At 50.5% G+C, this 19,322-nt stretch overlaps 1 protein-coding gene across 1 annotated transcript in view; it reads right to left on the reverse strand.

Moving 5' to 3' along the window:
* The window catches only part of LOC138583114 (actin-related protein 2/3 complex subunit 1A-B-like), a 388,531-nt gene that overhangs the window by 318,859 nt on the left and 50,350 nt on the right, over positions 1-19,322 (reverse strand). The gene's annotated exons all lie outside the window — the stretch shown is intronic.

Below are 19,322 nucleotides of genomic sequence, written 5' to 3' on the forward strand. Positions count from 1 at the left end.
CCCTTCTGTACTTGCTTGTCAGGTGAAGAATGGTGGTCTGGAGAGTTGCCCAGAGCATTGCCAGTGGTTAAGATTAATTCTAAACCTTCCAGCCATCACCTCTTTGTTTTTGCTTTGTCACCCCGAGTGGGATGGGTATGCCCAGACGTGGGTCCCGTGCCTGCTGAGCCTAGAGACCCAAGCTACTCCTCAATGATGAGCCCCAACAAGGGTGAAACATGTTTGGGGATGCTTGTGGTCTCGTGCTGAAGGGATGTGGCCTAGCAGTTCGGGCTGGACTGCCCCTTTTGGGGTGGGGCCAAGCCTGATTTGCATATGGTCTTTCCCCTTCTGTAATGGCTTGGCAGGCGAAGAACGGTGGTCTTGAGAGTTGCCCAGAGCATTGCCAGTGGTTAAGATGAATTAAAAACCTTCCAGCTATCACCTCTTTGTTTTTGCATTGTCACCCCGAGTGGGACGGGTATGCCCAGACGTGGGTCCCGTGCCTGCTGAGCCTAGAGACCCAAGCTACTCCTCACTGATGAGCCCCAACAAGGGTGAAACATGTTTGGGGATGCTTGTGGTCTCGTGCAGAAGGGATGTGGCCTAGCAGTTCGGGCTGGACTGCCCCTTTTGGGGTGGGGCCAAGCCTGATTTGCATATGGTCTTTCCCCTTCTGTAATGGCTTGGCAGGTGAAGAACGGTGGTCTGGAGAGTTGCCCAGAGCATTGCCAATGGTTAAGATTAATTAAAAACCTTCCAGCCATCACCTCTTTGTTTTTGCATTGTCACCCCGAGTGGGACGGGTATGCCCAGACGTAGGTCCCGTGCCTGCTGAGCCTAGAGACCCAAGCTACTCCTCACTGATGAGCCCCAACAAGGGTGAAACATGTTTGGGGATGCTTGTGGTCTCGTGCAGAAGGGATGTGGCCTAGCAGTTCGGGCTGGACTGCCCCTTTTGGGGTGGGGCCAAGCCTGATTTGCATATGGTCTTTCCCCTTCTGTAATGGCTTGGCAGGCGAAGAACGGTGGTCTGGAGAGTTGCCCAGAGCATTGCCAGTGGTTAAGATTAATTCTAAACCTTCCAGCCATCACCTCTTTGTTTTTGCTTTGTCACCCCGAGTGGGACGGGTATGCCCGGACGTGGGTCCCGTACCTGCTGAGCCTATAGACCCAAGCTACTCCTCACTGATGAGCCCCAACAAGGGTGAAACATGTTTGGGGATGCTTGTGGTCTCGTGCAGAAGGGATGTGGCCTAGCAGTTCGGGCTGGACTGCCCCATTTGGGGTGGGGCCAAGCCTGATTTGCATATGGTCTTTCCCCTTCTGTACTTGCTTGTCAGGCGAAGAATGGTGGTCTGGAGAGTTGCCCAGAGCATTGCCAGTGGTTAAGATTAATTCTAAACCTTCCAGCCATTACCTCTTTGTTTTTGCTTTGTCACCCCGAGTGGGACGGGTATGCCCAGACATGGGTCCCGTGCCTGCTGAGCCTAGAGACCCAAGCTACTCCTCAGTGATGAGCCCCAACAAGGGTGAAACATGTTTGGGGATGCTTGTGGTCTCGTGCAGAAGGGATGTGGCCTAGCAGTTCGGGCTGGACTGCCCCTTTTGGGGTGGGGCCAAGCCTGATTTGCATATGGTCTTTCCCCTTCTGTAATGGCTTGGCAGGCGAAGAACGGTGGTCTGGAGAGTTGCCCAGAGCATTGCCAGTGGTTAAGATTAATTAAAAACCTTCCAGCCGTCACCTCTTTGTTTTTGCATTGTCACCCCGAGTGGGAACGGTATGCCCAGACGTGGGTCCCGTGCCTGCTGAGCCTAGAGACCCAAGCTACTCCTCACTGATGAGCCCCAACAAGGGTGAAACATGTTTGGGGATGCTTGTGGTCTCGTGCAGAAGGGATGTGGCCTAGCAGTTCGGGCTGGACAGCCCCTTTTGGGGTGGGGCCAAGCCTGATTTGCATATGGTCTTTCCCCTTCTGTAATGGCTTGGCAGGCGAGGAACGGTAGTCTGGAGAGTTGCCCAGAGCATTGTCAGTGGTTAAGATTAATTCTAAACCTTCCAGCCATCACCGCTTTGTTTTTGCTTTGTCACCCCGAGTGGGACGGGTATGCCCAGACGTGGGTCCCGTGCCTGCTGAGCCTAGAGACCCAAGCTACTCCTCAATGATGTGCCCCAACAAGGGTGAAACATGTTTGGGTATGCTTGTGGTCTCGTGCAGAAGGGATGTGGCCTAGCAGTTTGGGCTGGACTGCCCCTTTTGGGGTAAGGCCAAGCCTGATTTGCATATGGTCTTTCCCCTTCTGTAATGGCTTGGCAGGCGAAGAATGGTGGTCTGGAGAGTTGCCCAGAGCATTGCCAGTGGTTAAGATTAATTCTAAACCTTCCAGCCATCACCTCTTTGTTTTTGCTTTGTCACCCCGAGTGGGACGGGTATGCCCAGACGTGGGTCCCGTACCTGCTGAGCCTAGAGACCCAACAAGGGTGAAACATGTTTGGGGATGCTTGTGGTCTCGTGCAGAAGGGATGTGGCCTAGCAGTTCGGGCTGGACTGCCCCTTTTGGGGTGGCGCCAAGCCTGATTTGCATATGGTCTTTCCCCTTCTGTAATGGCTTGACAGGCGAAGAACGGTGGTCTGGAGAGTTGCCCAGAGCATTGCCAGTGGTTAAGATTAATTCTAAACCTTCCAGCCATCACCTCTTTGTTTTTGCTTTGTCACCCCGAGTGGGACGGGTATGCACAGACGTGGGTCCCGTGCCTGCTGAGCCTAGAGACCCAAGCTACTCCTCAATGATGAGCCCCAACAAGGGTGAAACATGTTTGGAGATGCTTGTGGTCTCGTGCAGAAGGGATGAGGCCTAGCAGTTCGGGCTGGACTGCCCCTTTTGGGGTGCAGCCAAGCCTGATTTGCATATGGTATTTCCCCTTCTGTAATGGCGTGGCAGGCGAAGAACGGTGGTCTGGAGAGTTGCCCAGAGCATTGCCAGTGGTTAAGATTAATTAAAAACCTTCCAGCCATCACCTCTTTGTTTTTGCATTGTCACCCCGTTTGGGACGGGTATGCCCAGACGTGGGTCCCGTGCCTGCTGAGCCTAGAGACCCAAGCTACTCCTCACTGATGAGCCCCAACAAGGGTGAAACATGTTTGGAGATGCTTGTGGTCTCGTGCAGAAGGGATGTGGCCTAGCAGTTCGGGCTGGACTGCCCCTTTTGGGGTGCGGCCAAGCCTGATTTGCATATGGTCTTTCCCCTTCTCTAATGGATTGGCAGGCGAAGAACGGTGGTCTGGAGAGTTGCCCAGAGCATTGCCAGTGGTTAAGATTAATTCTAAACCTTCCAGCCATCACCTCTTTGTTTTTGCTTTGTCACCCCGAGTGGGACGGGTATGCCCAGACGTGGGTCCCGTGCCTGCTGAGCCTAGAGACCCAAGCTACTCCTCACTGATGAGCCCCAACAAGGGTAAAACATTTTGGGGGATGCTTGTGATCTCATGCAGAAGGGATGTGGCCTAACAGTTCGGGCTGGACTGCCCCTTTTGGGGTGGGGCCTAGCCTGATTTGCATATGGTCTTTCTCCTTCTGTAATGGCTTGGCAGGCGAAGAACGGTGGTCTGGAGAGTTGCCCAGAGCATTGCCAGTGGTTAAGATTAATTCTAAACCTTCCAGCCATCACCTCTTTGTTTTTGCTTTGTCACCCCGAGTGGGACGGGTATGCCCAGACGTGGGTCCCGTGCCTGCTGAGCCTAGAGACCCAAGCTACTCCTCACTGATGAGCCCCAACAAGGGTAAAACATTTTGGGGGATGCTTGTGGTCTTGTGCAGAAGGGATGTGGCCTAACAGTTCGTGCTGGACTTCCCCTTTTGGGGTGGGGCCAAGCCTGATTTGCATATGGTCTTTCTCTTTCTGTACTTGCTTGTCAGGCGAAGAATGGTGGTCTGGAGAGTTGCCCAGAGCATTGCCAGTGGTTAAGATTAATTCTAAACCTTCCAGCCATTACCTCTTTGTTTTTGCTTTGTCACCCCGAGTGGGACGGGTATGCCCAGACATGGGTCCCGTGCCTGCTGAGCCTAGAGACCCAAGCTACTCCTCAGTGATGAGCCCCAACAAGGGTGAAACATGTTTGGGGATGCTTGTGGTCTCGTGCAGAAGGGATGTGGCCTAGCAGTTCGGGCTGGACTGCCCCATTTGGGGTGGGGCCAAGCCTGATTTGCATATGGTCTTTCCCCTTCTGTACTTGCTTGTCAGGCGAAGAATGGTGGTCTGGAGAGTTGCCCAGAGCATTGCCAGTGGTTAAGATTAATTCTAAACCTTCCAGCCATTACCTCTTTGTTTTTGCTTTGTCACCCCGAGTGGGACGGGTATGCCCAGACATGGGTCCCGTGCCTGCTGAGCCTAGAGACCCAAGCTACTCCTCAGTGATGAGCCCCAACAAGGGTGAAACATGTTTGGGGATGCTTGTGGTCTCGTGCAGAAGGGATGTGGCCTAGCAGTTCGGGCTGGACTGCCCCTTTTGGGGTGGGGCCAAGCCTGATTTGCATATGGTCTTTCCCCTTCTGTAATGGCTTGGCAGGCGAAGAACGGTGGTCTGGAGAGTTGCCCAGAGCATTGCCAGTGGTTAAGATTAATTAAAAACCTTCCAGCCATCACCTCTTTGTTTTTGCATTGTCACCCCGAGTGGGACGGGTATGCCCAGACGTGGGTCCCGTGCCTGCTGAGCCTAGAGACCCAAGCTACTCCTCACTGATGAGCCCCAACAAGGGTGAAACATGTTTGGGGATGCTTGTGGTCTCGTGCAGAAGGGATGTGGCCTAGCAGTTCGGGCTGGACTGCCCCTTTTGGGGCGGGGCCAAGCCTGATTTGCATATGGTCTTTCCCCTTCTGTAATAGCTTGGCAGGCGAAGAACGGTGGTCTGGAGAGTTGCCCGGAGCATTGCCAATGGTTAAGATTAATTAAAAACCTTCCAGCCATCACCTCTTTGTTTTTGCATTGTCACCCCGAGTGGTAACGGTATGCCCAGACGTGGGTCCCGTGCCTGCTGAGCCTAGAGACCCAAGCTACTCCTCACTGATGAGCCCCAACAAGGGTGAAACATGTTTGGGGATGCTTGTGGTCTCGTGCAGAAGGGATGTGGCCTAGCAGTTCGGGCTGGACAGCCCCTTTTGGGGTGGGGCCAAGCCTGATTTGCATATGGTCTTTCCCCTTCTGTAATGGCTTGGCAGGCGAGGAACGGTAGTCTGGAGAGTTGCCCAGAGCATTGTCAGTGGTTAAGATTAATTCTAAACCTTCCAGCCATCACCGCTTTGTTTTTGCTTTGTCACCCCGAGTGGGACGGGTATGCCCAGACGTGGGTCCCGTGCCTGCTGAGCCTAGAGACCCAAGCTACTCCTCAATGATGTGCCCCAACAAGGGTGAAACATGTTTGGGTATGCTTGTGGTCTCGTGCAGAAGGGATGTGGCCTAGCAGTTTGGGCTGGACTGCCCCTTTTGGGGTGGGGCCAAGCCTGATTTGCATATGGTCTTTCCCCTTCTGTAATGGCTTGGCAGGCAAAGAATGGTGGTCTGGAGAGTTGCCCAGAGCATTGCCAGTGGTTAAGATTAATTCTAAACCTTCCAGCCATCACCTCTTTGTTTTTGCTTTGTCACCCCGAGTGGGACGGGTATGCCCAGACGTGGGTCCCGTACCTGCTGAGCCTAGAGACCCAACAAGGGTGAAACATGTTTGGGGATGCTTGTGGTCTCGTGCAGAAGGGATGTGGCCTAGCAGTTCGGGCTGGACTGCCCCTTTTGGGGTGGCGCCAAGCCTGATTTGCATATGGTCTTTCCCCTTCTGTAATGGCTTGACAGGCGAAGAACGGTGGTCTGGAGAGTTGCCCAGAGCATTGCCAGTGGTTAAGATTAATTCTAAACCTTCCAGCCATCACCTCTTTGTTTTTGCTTTGTCACCCCGAGTGGGACGGGTATGCACAGACGTGGGTCCCGTGCCTGCTGAGCCTAGAGACCCAAGCTACTCCTCAATGATGAGCCCCAACAAGGGTGAAACATGTTTGGAGATGCTTGTGGTCTCGTGCAGAAGGGATGAGGCCTAGCAGTTCGGGCTGGACTGCCCCTTTTGGGGTGGGGCCAAGCCTGATTTGCATATGGTCTTTCCCCTTCTGTAATGGCGTGGCAGGCGAAGAACGGTGGTCTGGAGAGTTGCCCAGAGCATTGCCAGTGGTTAAGATTAATTAAAAACCTTCCAGCCATCACCTCTTTGTTTTTGCATTGTCACCCCGAGTGGGACGGGTATGCCTAGATGTGGGTCCCGTGCCTGCTGAGCCTAGAGACCCAAGCTACTCCTCACTGATGAGCCCCAACAAGGGTGAAACATGTTTGGAGATGCTTGTGGTCTCGTGCAGAAGGGATGTGGCCTAGCAGTTCGGGCTGGACTGCCCCTTTTGGGGTGCGGCCAAGCCTGATTTGCATATGGTCTTTCCCCTTCTGTAATGGATTGGCAGGCGAAGAACGGTGGTCTGGAGAGTTGCCCAGAGCATTGCCAGTGGTTAAGATTAATTCTAAACCTTCCAGCCATCACCTCTTTGTTTTTGCTTTGTCACCCCGAGTGGGACGGGTATGCCCAGACGTGGGTCCCGTGCCTGCTGAGCCTAGAGACCCAAGCTACTCCTCACTGATGAGCCCCAACAAGGGTAAAACATTTTGGGGGATGCTTGTGATCTCATGCAGAAGGGATGTGGCCTAACAGTTCGGGCTGGACTGCCCCTTTTGGGGTGGGGCCTAGCCTGATTTGCATATGGTCTTTCTCCTTCTGTAATGGCTTGGCAGGCGAAGAACGGTGGTCTGGAGAGTTGCCCAGAGCATTGCCAGTGGTTAAGATTAATTCTAAACCTTCCAGCCATCACCTCTTTGTTTTTGCTTTGTCACCCCGAGTGGGACGGGTATGCCCAGACGTGGGTCCCGTGCCTGCTGAGCCTAGAGACCCAAGCTACTCCTCACTGATGAGCCCCAACAAGGGTAAAACATTTTGGGGGATGCTTGTGGTCTTGTGCAGAAGGGATGTGGCCTAACAGTTCGTGCTGGACTTCCCCTTTTGGGGTGGGGCCAAGCCTGATTTGCATATGGTCTTTCTCTTTCTGTAATGGCTTGGCAGGCGAAGAACGGTGGTCTGGAGAGTTGCCCAGAGCATTGCCAGTGGTTAAGATTAATTCTAAACCTTCCAGCCATCACCTCTTTGTTTTTGCTTTTTCACCCCGAGTGGGACGGGTATGCCCAGACGTGGGTCCCGTGCGTGCTGAGCCTAGAGACCCAAGCTACTCCTCACTGATGAGCCCCAACAAGGGTGAAACATGTTTGGAGATGCTTGTGGTCTCGTGCAGAAGGGATGTGGCCTAGCAGTTCGGGCTGGACTGCTCCTTTTGGGGTGGGTCCAAGCCTGATTTGCATATGGTCTTTCCCCTTCTGTAATAGCTTGGCAGGCGAAGAACGGTGGTCTGGAGAGTTGCCCAGGGCATTGCCAGTGGTTAAGATTAGTTCTAAACCTTCCAACAATCACCTTTTTGTTTTTGCTTTGTGACCCCGAGTGGGACAGGTATGCCCAGACGTGGGTCCCGTGCCTGCTGAGCCTAGAGACCCAAGCTACTCCTCACTGATGAGCCCCAACAAGGGTGAAACATGTTTGGGGATGCTTGTGGTCTCGTGCAGAAGGGATGTGGCCTAGCAGTTCGGGCTGGACTGCCCCTTTTGGGGTGGGGCCAAGCCTGATTTGCATATGGTCTTTCCCCTTCTGTAATGGCTTGGCAGGCGAAGAACGGTGGTCTGGAGAGTTGCCCAGAGGATTGCCAGTGGTTAAGATTAATTCTAAACCTTCCAGCCTTCACCTCTTTGTTTTTGCTTTGTCACCCCGAGTGGGACGGGTATGCCCAGACGTGGGTCCCGTGCCTGCTGAGCCTAGAGACCCAAGCTACTCCTCACTGATGAGCCCCAACAAGGGTGAAACATGTTTGGGGATGCTTGTGGTCTCGTGCAGAAGAGAATTGGCCTAGCAGTTCGGGCTGGACTGGCCCTTTTGGAGTGGGGTCAAGCCTGATTTGCATATGGTCTTTCCCCTTCTGTAATGGCTTGGCAGGCGACGAACGGTGGTCTGGAGAGTTGCCCAGAGCATTGCCAGTGGTTAAGATTAATTCTAAACCTTCCAGCCATCACCTCTTTGATTTTGCTTTGTAATAGATGTTTGAGACACGGCTTACCATTCCCTAATGAGAATCTTAGTTTTATTACAATAGTTAAATTTAACCAAGAGGGGAAGTACTATGTGGATTTGAGTTGCCATATTGTCAGTCTGTGACTTAGGTTGGGCTTCATCAGTCACTGCCAAGGTGAGTGAAGAAATAATCCTTCTAAAATATGATCCAAGGAATATGTTAATAAGCTGGGGAGTCCAAAAGAAGACAGCTTAAAATATCAAGACTTTATTTAGTATTAGATTGGTTTGTAGCTTTTAACTAGAAATTAAAATCAATCCTTGCACAAATCCATAGAACTTTAAAGATTTGGGCAGATTCATAATCAGCAAAGAAAACTCTTAAAGGACGAATTGTAGACAGGTCTGTCTGTACAAGTGTCTTTGGACAGTAGGAAAAACAGAAAATGAGAGGCACTTTCACCTGCATTGTCCGGCATCAAGAGACATTCAAGACACTTATGGCCTAACATTTTGTGAGACTAGGGAGGCGTCTGCAAGTAAAACTGGATAAGAACATCTCTGCTACATCCATCGACAAACGCCTGAATTAGAAGAGTGATGTAACAGTGTTTATGGTGAAATACTGAATCAGCGTCACTGGTGCATTGACATTAGCAAAATTAGAATTAGTGGAAGAGTATAGTAGAGTTAGATTTATATAAGCAAAACCAGTGCTAGCATAGCCATAGGGGCATGAACACAACCGGATTTGCGCAAATTCAAGTGAAAATTAAATGTGAACAGAAATAGGAAAGGAAAATTGCAGCACTTCATGAAGAAAGATTTCCAAGCGTGTTGGGGGATGTAGTGGGAGCGAGGTAAACCTTGAGAGAGCAAACTAATTCCTTACCAAAATAGGACCTAATCGTTCATATGAATAAAACAGAAGGGAAACAAGGGAAAGAGCTCTGCAGGCAGCGAGAGGTTGTTGCCAAATTGAATTCTGTATAAAAGTCACCATAGAACAAGGAAGAAATGGGATGCTACCCCAAATTAGCAAATGTTAGGGTGAAAGGCAACATCACATAGTAGGCGTTGGCCTAAGGGAAAGAATATTGTACAGAAGGAAATGAAGAGAGAGGAGCTGAATGTAGAGCGGGAGTTTGGGCCCTCTGACCGTGGTGGCTGGCAACTCAGAGGCTGGCCTTTGTGGATTAGATTTAGGTGACTGTCTGTAAATAAGTGATAGATGACAGTTTGAAGCCTAACCTAGGAGAGTGGATTTTGAAAAAACCTAATCTGGCAGTGAGATTGTGGAAGACGAAAGTCCAGATTGGGGAGTAACAATACAGTTACGAATAATCGAGGTCTGGAGAAAGCTGTCCCAGGTGAGGCCAAGGACATAGAACACAGGGAGGCAAAGAATCATTTTCAATATTAAGTTAAACCATAAACAATATTTGCAAAATAACATGCATCCCATAGCTAATTGGCAAAGTGTCAAATGGGACCTAAAACAGCGTTTTGTTGACCTTCTGGTACACAGGGGTGATGAATAGTATATTCAAAATACAAATGGGATTTTTTCCTTCTAATCCGGAGGCTTTAGAATATAACTATTCATTCTACAAAAAGAAGATATAAATCGATGTGTCTATATAGGTGACGATTCTCAAACATATTAAAGGGGAGTCACAACATCAGGTCAAATAGGAAATTACTGAAATTGGAACAAAAATTTATTTTCCTGACCAAAAGTCATATTCAGGGTTTGAACGAGAATGTGGAATGGCATAATGCCTAACGGGCTTCTCAACATTCGATCATCCTGATTAAGACAAATGTTTACGATTTATTAAGAACTATGATACTGTTTGACCTAAAATGTGGAAACGGCATAATGCCTGAAGGTCCTGATAATTTCATTCACTTTGGCTGGGATATACAGTTGTGATTTAATTATCACTACAACTTTGTATACCCACTGATGGTCTTGACAATTTCAATTGCTTTAGTGGAGACATCTGGTCGTGATATAACTATTAATACAACTCTGTTTGAAATGTGAATACTGTACCCCTAAAGTCATGTTACATCTTATTCCTGTCCTGAGTAGACGTTGCTATATATACATTTTTACTGCTGGTATAATTGGAATAAGGGCCATCCATGTGGGACAAATTTAAGAATCCTTGCATCATTAACTACTGTAAAGAATACGAAATATGTATTGTCTCATATCTTGCCCAATGTTGTTGTGACATGTGGAGACAAAGCTCAAAATTCTATACCTTGTTATTGTATACACTAAATATATTTATATTGTGATTGAAAATTCTGAGGGATGATGAGTATACACTAAATGTTTCCCTTATGCCTCTGTGACACTTGGGCATATGTTATAATCACAGAAATAATGGTTTGAGTATTGTCTTCCCCTTTAAGCTAGGAATGTATCCGTGTGGATTGAGACAACATAATGAACCTTTGCAATCTAGGGACTCCAATACCCAGAATCCATGTAGTAAATGACGTGTGACGATAGTGCAGCGGACATGATGACATCATGCCGTTAGACGGCATTACGTCATACAGCGCATATAAAAAGCAGCCATCTTGTAAACAGGACCGCAAATTTGATGAAACATTTTGGCAGTACCTGTTTAAGAAATATACGAGACAGGATTAGGTGAGTGTGATAACTGGCACAAACTTATTTTTTGGGTATGTGCACACTGATATACAAACATGAGTAGCACCTCATGGAAATACTCAATTTCTCTTTAGACACCTTGGGAAGAGAATATTGGAAAATCAGATGCCCCATATTCCAAGCCTGACTCTAAAGCCGTTAGCTGGTTACAAGTAAGTTAAGATGAAGATGTATGTTAATCCTCACATATCCCTGGAGTGCAATATAGCTAATATAGCAATATGGAATCCTTTTAGCTAATTAGCTCCATTCTCCACGTTTTTTTCCAGTTTTTTTCCAGTTGAGACTGTGACTATTAAGCAAAAACAAAGAGGTGATGGCTGGAAGGTTTAGACTGAATCTTAACCACTGGCATTGCTCGGGGCAACCCTCCCGACCATCGTTCTTTACCTGCCAAGCCATTACAGAAGGGGAAAGACCATATGCAAATCAGGCTTGGTCCCACCCCAAAAGGGGCAGTCCAGCCCAAACTGCTAGGTCACATCCCTTCTGCACAAGACCACAAGCATCCCCAAACATGTTTCGGCCTTGTTGGGCCTCATCAGTGAGTAGTAGCTTGGGTCTCTAGGCCCAGCAGGCACAGGACCCACGTCTGGGCATACCTGTCCCACTCGGGGTGACAAAGCAAAAACAAAGAGGTGATGGCTGGAAGGTTTAGACTGAATCTTAACCACTGGCATTGCTCGGGGCAACCCTCCAGACCATCGTTCTTCGCCTGCCAAGCCATTACAGAAGGGGAAAGACCATATGCAAATCAGGCTTGGTCCCACCCCAATAGGGGCAGTCCAGCCCAAACTGCTAGGTCACATCCCTTCTGCACAAGACCACAAGCATCCCCAAACATGTTTCGGCCTTGTTGGGCCTCATCAGTGAGTAGTAGCTTGGGTCTCTAGGCCCAGCAGGCACGGGACCCACATCTGGGCATACCCGTCCCACTCAGGGTGACAAAGCAAAAACAAAGAAGTGATGGCTGGAAGGTTTAGACTGAATCTTAACCACTGGCATTGCTCGGGGCAACCCTCCAGACCATTGTTCTTCGATTGCCAAGCCATTATAGAAGGTCCCTTGCTCGCTGCGCCATAGGGAACCAAACTGCACCTCACTGAGGAGGCCCAACAAGGCCGAAACATGTCTGGGGTTGCTTGTGTTTCCGTGAAGAGGGGACCTGGCCTAGCAGTTCGGGCTGGGCAGCTACCATTGGTGGCAGTACCTGACTGATTTGCATATCGCTGGACCCCTTTTGCAATGGAGCAGACGGGCAAAAAAACGGTGGTGTGTAAGGTTACCCAGAGCAATGCCAGTGGTTCAGATTCATTCAAAACCTTCCACCCATCACTTTTGTGCTTACAGTTTGTCTCACTATGTGAGAGAGGGTATGGCCAGACGTGGGTCCCTTGCTCGCTGCGCCATAGTGAACCAAGCTGCACCTCACTGAGGAGGCCCATCAAGGCCGAAACATGTCTGGGGTTGCTTGTGTTTCCGTGCAGAGGGGACTTGGCCTAGCAGTTTGGGCTGGGCTGCTACCATTGGTGGCAGTACCTGACTGATTTGCATATGGCTGGACCCTTTTTGCACTGGCGCAGACGGGCTAAAAAACGGTGGTGTGGAAGGTTACCCAGAGGAATGCCAGTGGTTCAGATTCATTCAAAACCTTCCACCCATCACTTTTGTGCTTACAGTTTGTCTCACTATGTGAGAGAGGGTATGCCCAGACGTGGGTCCCTTGCTCGCTGCGCCATAGGGAACCAAGGCCAAAACATGTCTGGGGTTGCTTGTGTTTCCGTGAAGAGGGGACCTGGCCTAGCAGTTCGGGCTGGGCTGCTACCATTGCTGGCAGTACCTGACTGATTTGCATATGGCTGGACCCCTTTTGCAATGGAGCAGACGGGCAAAAAAACGGTGGTGTGTAAGGTTACCCAGAGCAATGCCAGTGGTTCAGATTCATTTAAAACATTCCACCCATCACTTTTGTGCTTACAGTTTGTCTCACTATGTGAGAGAGGGTATGCCCAGACGTGGGTCCCTTGCTCGCTGCGCCATAGGGAACCAAGCTGCACCTCACTGAGGAGGCCCAACAAGGCCGAAACATGTCTGGGGTTGCTTGTGTTTCCGTGCAGAGGGGACTTGGCCTAGCAGTTTGGGCTGGGCTGCTACCATTGGTGGCAGTACCTGACTGATTTGCATATGGCTGGACCCCTTTTGCAATGGCGCAGACGCGCTAGAAAACAGTGGTGTGGAAGGTTACCCAGAGCTATGCCAGTGGTTCAGATTCATTCAAAACCTTCCACCCATCACTTTTTTATTATAACTCTGTTTATTGAGTTTAAACAACACAACATAAAAAACAAAGCTGAATCATAGACATACATAAAATGAAGACAGCATGGCATTAACAACAGCTAGAAGGGCCCCATGGGGCCTAGGACCGTAAGACAGTTATGAGAAAGGCAGGTAACTAATGCTAACAGTGATACTGATCTACTCCCACCAGCGGATTTCAGTGAGCATCAAGCCATTTACCCAATATTTTTTCGAATTTGCGGGGGCAGCCCCGTGCGTTATAGATCCGGTGCTCTGAAGCTGCGCACCTGACCAGCTCGTTACTCCAGTGGTTCAGGCGCAGTGGGTCGGCAGAGGCCCATTTAGCCGCAATAAGTCTTTTGCCTGCCCCCAACGCAATCGCCAGAAACATTTTTTCATATTTTGACAGGTCCACTTCACCCCAGATGCCTAAGAGTACCATTTTGGGATCCCTAGGGATTGGCGTCGCCAGGGCAGCAGAGATTGTGTTAATAAGGTTCTCCCAGAAGGCGTGTAGCACCCAACAGTCCCTTATCATATGGTAGAAGGTGGCAGGCTCAGTTTTGCATCTAATGCATGTCCCGTCTTCTAGTCCCCCCACCTGGCCATTGCAGTACGTGAGTGGTATGAGCGGTGAAGGATTCTCAATTGTATTAGTCTGAGCTTAGATTCTATACCAATTTCTCTGGGGGACATTAATGCATCAACCCAGTCTTCAGGTTCCAGTTGACCTATATCTCTTTCCTACTTCGCTTTGAGCCCGTCTAGCTGTGTAGCCCCGAAGGAGTTAAGGGCCTGATAGAGAGTGGAGGTGACCTTAGAGATGCGTTACGGGAGGATATTGGTCTCAATGGGAGAGCAGGGGGGTATGTTTGTCATGTCAGGGAATTGGGTGCGGATGGCGTGGGCCATCTGCGCATGTCGAAACTGGTCCATGGGTGTCAGGTTGAATTGCTCTTGCATGGTCTCAAAATCCAGGAGGCAACCCCTTTGTATCACATGCGCAAATGTGTGTATCCCTTTTGCGCACCAGTGACCAAAAGAGCCCATTTTCACTATTTCCGGGAGGAGCGCGTTGTGCCATATGGGTTGTGATAGTGTTGGCTTTCCTTTCCAGCCGATTAGTTGGTTTGCATCCCGCCAGGCGCGACGAATATGGTGGGTCATTTTGGGCAGCGTCGGGAGCTGGTTGTGGGTGGTGTACATGATCTGCAGCAGGGTTAACGGGGCCATGATCTCCAGTTCAATACGGATGTGTGGTAGTGTGGGGTCTGCGTATATCCAGTCGTTTACTACCCCTATCTGTGTCGCAAGGTAAAAGGTGCGTATGCAGGGTAAACCGATGCCTCCCTCCCATACTGATCTCTGGAGCGTGTCAAGGGCGATCCTGGATTGTTTTCCACCCTATAGCAGCGTGCGTAGGTTTTTGTCAATGAGTGCGAAGGTTTCTCGGGGGATGAGGAATGGGGCATTCTGGAGAAGATACAACAATCTGGGGAGGGTCATCATCTTGAATAGTGCGGCTCTACCCATTAGCGATAGGGGGAGTGATTGCCAGTGGGAGGTGTCTCTGTTGAACTGCTCAATTACAGGTTGTAGGTTAAGTTGGAGGAACCCTTCGAGTGTCGGGTCAAGCCGTATACCCAGGTATTTAAATTCCTTAATAGAGACATGGTATGGGCAGGTCTCCGGGATCGCAGACTCACCACCCTGAATCGGGAAGAAAATGGTTTTGGCCTCATTGACCTTTAGGCCTGCAAAGCTCTGATATTCCCTAAGAATGAATGAAGTGCTCGGGTTACTGAGGTATATGAGGAGGTCGTCCGCGTAGAGCGATAGGCGGTCCTCTCCCCCTCCCGGCCAAACTAAACCGGTCCAGTTGGTATTAGCTCTAAGCTCAATTGCAAGTGGTTCGATGGCCAGGAGGAAGAGAAGTGGGGACAGCGGGCATCCCTGCCTCGTACCTCGACCCAAGGGAAATGATTTAGAGGACCTGCCGTTCACCCTCACCGTGGCCTCTGGGGATGCATAGAGAAGTTTAACCCATGATATGAATGTTTGCCCCAGGTTCATCCTAGCCATGATCGCCCACAGAGCATCCCACCCCACAGAGTCGAATGCCTTTTCAAAGTCCACCGCCAGGAGGTCTAGTGGGGCTGGTATGTCTTTGGCTCTACTCAGCGCCAATTGGACTCTGCGTAAGTTCATGCGACTGGATTTATTGAGCATGAATCCACATTGGTCTGGGTGGACGAGGGTCTCTATCACCTGCAGTAGTCTGTTGGTAAGTGTTCTGGCGAGGACCTTGGCTTCGCCATTGATCAGGGATATGGGACGATAGGAGGCACATTCCTCCGGGGGTTTCCCAGGCTTGTGTATGACTACTATGCATGCCTTCCTGAGGTCTGGGTGGAGTGCTCCTAGTTCTTTGCTGCGTAGGAACATGCATTGCATGTGGGTAGATAGTGTGCCACCGAGGTATTTCCATGTTTCTGTTGGGAACCCATTGGTACCCGGAGTTTTCCTGGGTTGGAGCTGTGCAAGCGCCTCTTCCACCTCGGTGTCAGTGATTCCAGCGTTCAGGAGATCCGATTGGCGCTGTGAGAGTTTCGGGATCTCAATCCGGTCAAGGTAGCATGAGGGTTCAACTGGCAAGCTCGCGGTGGGTGGGGTATAGAGATTTCTGTAGTAGGCGGCGAATGCTTCAACAATGTCAGAGTCATCTGGCAGCAGTGTTCCATCTGGAGATTTAATGGCCCGTACATGTCCCCTGCTTTGTTCGCGTCTCTCTAACCAGGCCAGGATCTTATTTGCTTTGTTGCCCCGTTCATAAATTTGCCTCCGGACTAGTTGATGGGCTGTTCATGCATTATCTAGAGACAGGTTGCTAAGGGCGTCTTGTGCCATGAACAGCGCCTCTTTTGCCTCTTGGTTGCTGTGTTCTAGGATTTGCCGTTCACACTCCAAGACTCGTGCTTCTACTTCTCTGATCTTTTGGACTTGTCGTTGTTGGTGGGCGGAAACCGCCGAGATAGCTTCCCCCTGGAGGACAGTCTTGTACGCCTCCCAGATCGAGATTGGGCAGTCCACTGAGCCTTCGTTGAGTTCGAAATATTCTGTTGTCTTTTTTTCCAGCCCCTCTGCAATTTCAGGGAGACGTAGATGGTATGTGTTCAGGCGCCCAGGGCTTTAAGTGGGGTAAGAAATCGAGGGGGGGCCCTCATTTGGGGGCGTGGCTTGCGGGGGCGTGGCCTAAAACGTACGCAAATCGTAAGGTATGCACACACATATATATGCATGTTATATATCTGTGTGCGTACCTTACTATGGTTTGTGTACTTTGCAAGCCATCTTTTCTAAACATAGAAATATGTATTTCTATGTTTAGAAAAGATGGCTTGCAAAGTACACAAACCATAGTAAGGTACGCACACAGATATATAACATGCATATATATGTGTGTGTGCATACCTTACGGTTTGCCTACTTTTCAGGCCATTTTTTTTTAAAACATTTCGGTTTTATAAAAGATGGCTTTGAAAGTACACAATTCAAGCCATCTTTTATAAAGCTTTGACTACGGACAAAATTGTCCGTCGGCAAAGCTTTATAAAAGATGGCTTGAATTGTGTACTTTTCAAGCCTTCTTTCATAAACCTCGAAAAATGTCAAGGAATCCCCAGGTTCGCCGAGGGTTAAAGACGCCTCGGCGACCTGGGGAAACAAAGGGACAGTAACTGCCTCTGGTGACCCCTCGCGCGAGAGGTCACCAGAGGCAGTTACTATGATTTACAGAAGTGGCAGCCAGGCACAGCATCGCTGTGGTTGGCTGCCACTTCTGTCAGATCGCCTGACTTCATGGCAGGCGCATCTCCCGTCGCGGCTGCCGCCGCGACGGGATAATGCATCCCGCCAATGTTGCGTGTGGTGGGACGGGGGCCCCGGCAGGGCCCCGGCTCAGTCCCACTTTTTGGAGACTGCCGGGGCCCGGCCCCGGCAGGCCCCGGCCCACTTAAAGCCCTGCAGGCGCCAATCACGATCCGGACGTCGGCAGGAATTCTTCATAGTTAGAAGGAGCGGAGAGTTGTCCGAGATTCCCCTTGCAAGGAATTCAGCGTTGAGAAGTCTGTGATTTATGCTGCGGTGGATGAAGGCATAGTCAATCCTGGAGAGCGATTTGTGGACGCCCGGAAAAAAGGAAAAACCAGCCTCGTCGTTATGAAGTGAGCGCCATGTGTCCGTCAATCCCAGGGCTTCAGCGAACATGGTGAGTGGTGTGGAGGCGGGGCGGCTTCCAGATCTCCTATGAGATCTATCGACAGCAGACTCCGTAGTTCGGAGAGCAGTTCTTTCGTAAGCATGGGGGGGGGGCATAGATTGCTGCCAGGCCCCATTTCTCGCCCCAGATGTCAGCAAGTATTAGTATGTAGCGGCCCCGGGGGTCAGTTTTCACCTTCCTAACCTGCAGGGGGACTCGCTTGTGGACGAGTATCATCGTGCCCCTGGCACCTTTTGTGAATCCGGCATGGTAGGTATGCGAGTACTTGGATCTTTTGAAAAAGTTAGTGCTCGTGCCTATCAAGTGTGTTTCATTTAGGAGGGCAATGTCTGGCGAGTGCTGGTTAAGGTACTGGAGCACCAATCTTCGCTTTATGCTGGAGCCGAGGCCGTTAACGTACCAGGACAGTATGGTTACCTTGTTGGAGTTCATTCTATCTGCGTGAGTCTCTTGTTGGGGCATCTGGAAGGATCAGTGGCAGTTGCACGTTTTCTGGAGGCATGCAGCGATTTCCTTTCAGGGGAGGCGTCGGGGGTCGCCTCGTAGTGGCGTGCCTGCTGACTGGATGATAATTGCGTCAACGGTCCTGGCCAAAGACAGTGCTTTATTTCCTTGCCAGCGTTTGTCAGCTTCGAGCCTTCTTGTCCCATGATTCTGCTTCCTTAGATTCCCAAAACTCCCCCCACCCTGTACTTCCCCCCCAACTGGGAGCACCTGTCGCCCAAACATTAAACTTATAACTTGGTAAACTTCCTCGGGATAACCCGGACTGTGATAGCGCCCGCGCCGCATTAGGAGCGGCGGCCGCTAGGTGAGTGCTCCCATGTTATTATGTTGCAGATTAGTCCCCATATTGCGTTGGCCTTACCCCTTTTCCGTAGGAGTCCCAGTCTTGTCGTCGTCTGCATTGGTCGGAGATCGAGGGGGCGAGGGCCGCCCGGACCAGGGCCTCTGTGTGGGCGGGCCCGGTGGTGTGCGCATCACTCGGGAATCCGTGAGAACTTAGGTTTCAAGCCAGTCCCCTGCATCTTTAGGATTGTAGAATAGATGAGTGATGCCCTCATAGTGGACTTTGAGCGATGCCGGGAAGAATAAGGTATTTGATAGAGAGTGACTGGAGTTTCCTCTTGACCGAGTCAAATGATTAGCAGGCCTTTTGGACTCCCTTGGTGTAATCGGGGTAGAACCCGACCCTGTAGCCGTTGTATTTGATCGGACCAGAGGCCCTTGCCATTGTAGGATCGCATCTCGGTCGCGGTAATTCAGCAGGCGTGCGATTATCGATCTAGGCAGGGCGCGCGGGATAGGTTGGCCGGTGGGGACGCTGTGTGCTCTTTCTATGGAGAAGAATTTGGACAATTGTTTGGGGGAAAAGACATGAGCGAGCCAATCTTCAAGGGAAAGTTCAGCGCTGGGGCCTTCCTCCTTCTCCGGTATCCCGAGGATCCTGAGGTTATTGCACCGCGCTCTCCCCTCACTGTCCTCAGCACGGTATTCCAGTTGAGCAACTTTTTGGGTAATCGCGGTGAGTTGTTGCTCCAGTCGGTGCACAGCGTCTTCTGTGTCCGACACTCTCTGTTCCGCCTCACCAACCCTGGCCAACAGGTTGCGGAGGTCCTGGCGTATAAGGGACACCTCAGTGGATAGGCCACCTATTTTGAGTTCCAATGATGTGTTCAAGTCCCCAATCGCTCGAAATGAGGTCCGTCAAGGAGACTGGGCAGTCATGGGGCTCATCGCTGGCCCCTTCTTCTTCTGGGGGATGAGTTTCACGGCAGGGAGGAGCCCTCACAGTGTAGAGGTCCATTTTGATTTGTAGAGTTTGCTTAGACTTTTCTTTTCCCATGTTGTGGTTTATCAGCCCCGTATGATGGG

Source organism: Ambystoma mexicanum, chromosome 3q (assembly GCF_040938575.1).
Source record: "Ambystoma mexicanum isolate Mex_15411 chromosome 3q, UKY_AmexF1_1, whole genome shotgun sequence".
Classification (NCBI taxonomy): Eukaryota; Metazoa; Chordata; class Amphibia; order Caudata; family Ambystomatidae; genus Ambystoma; species Ambystoma mexicanum.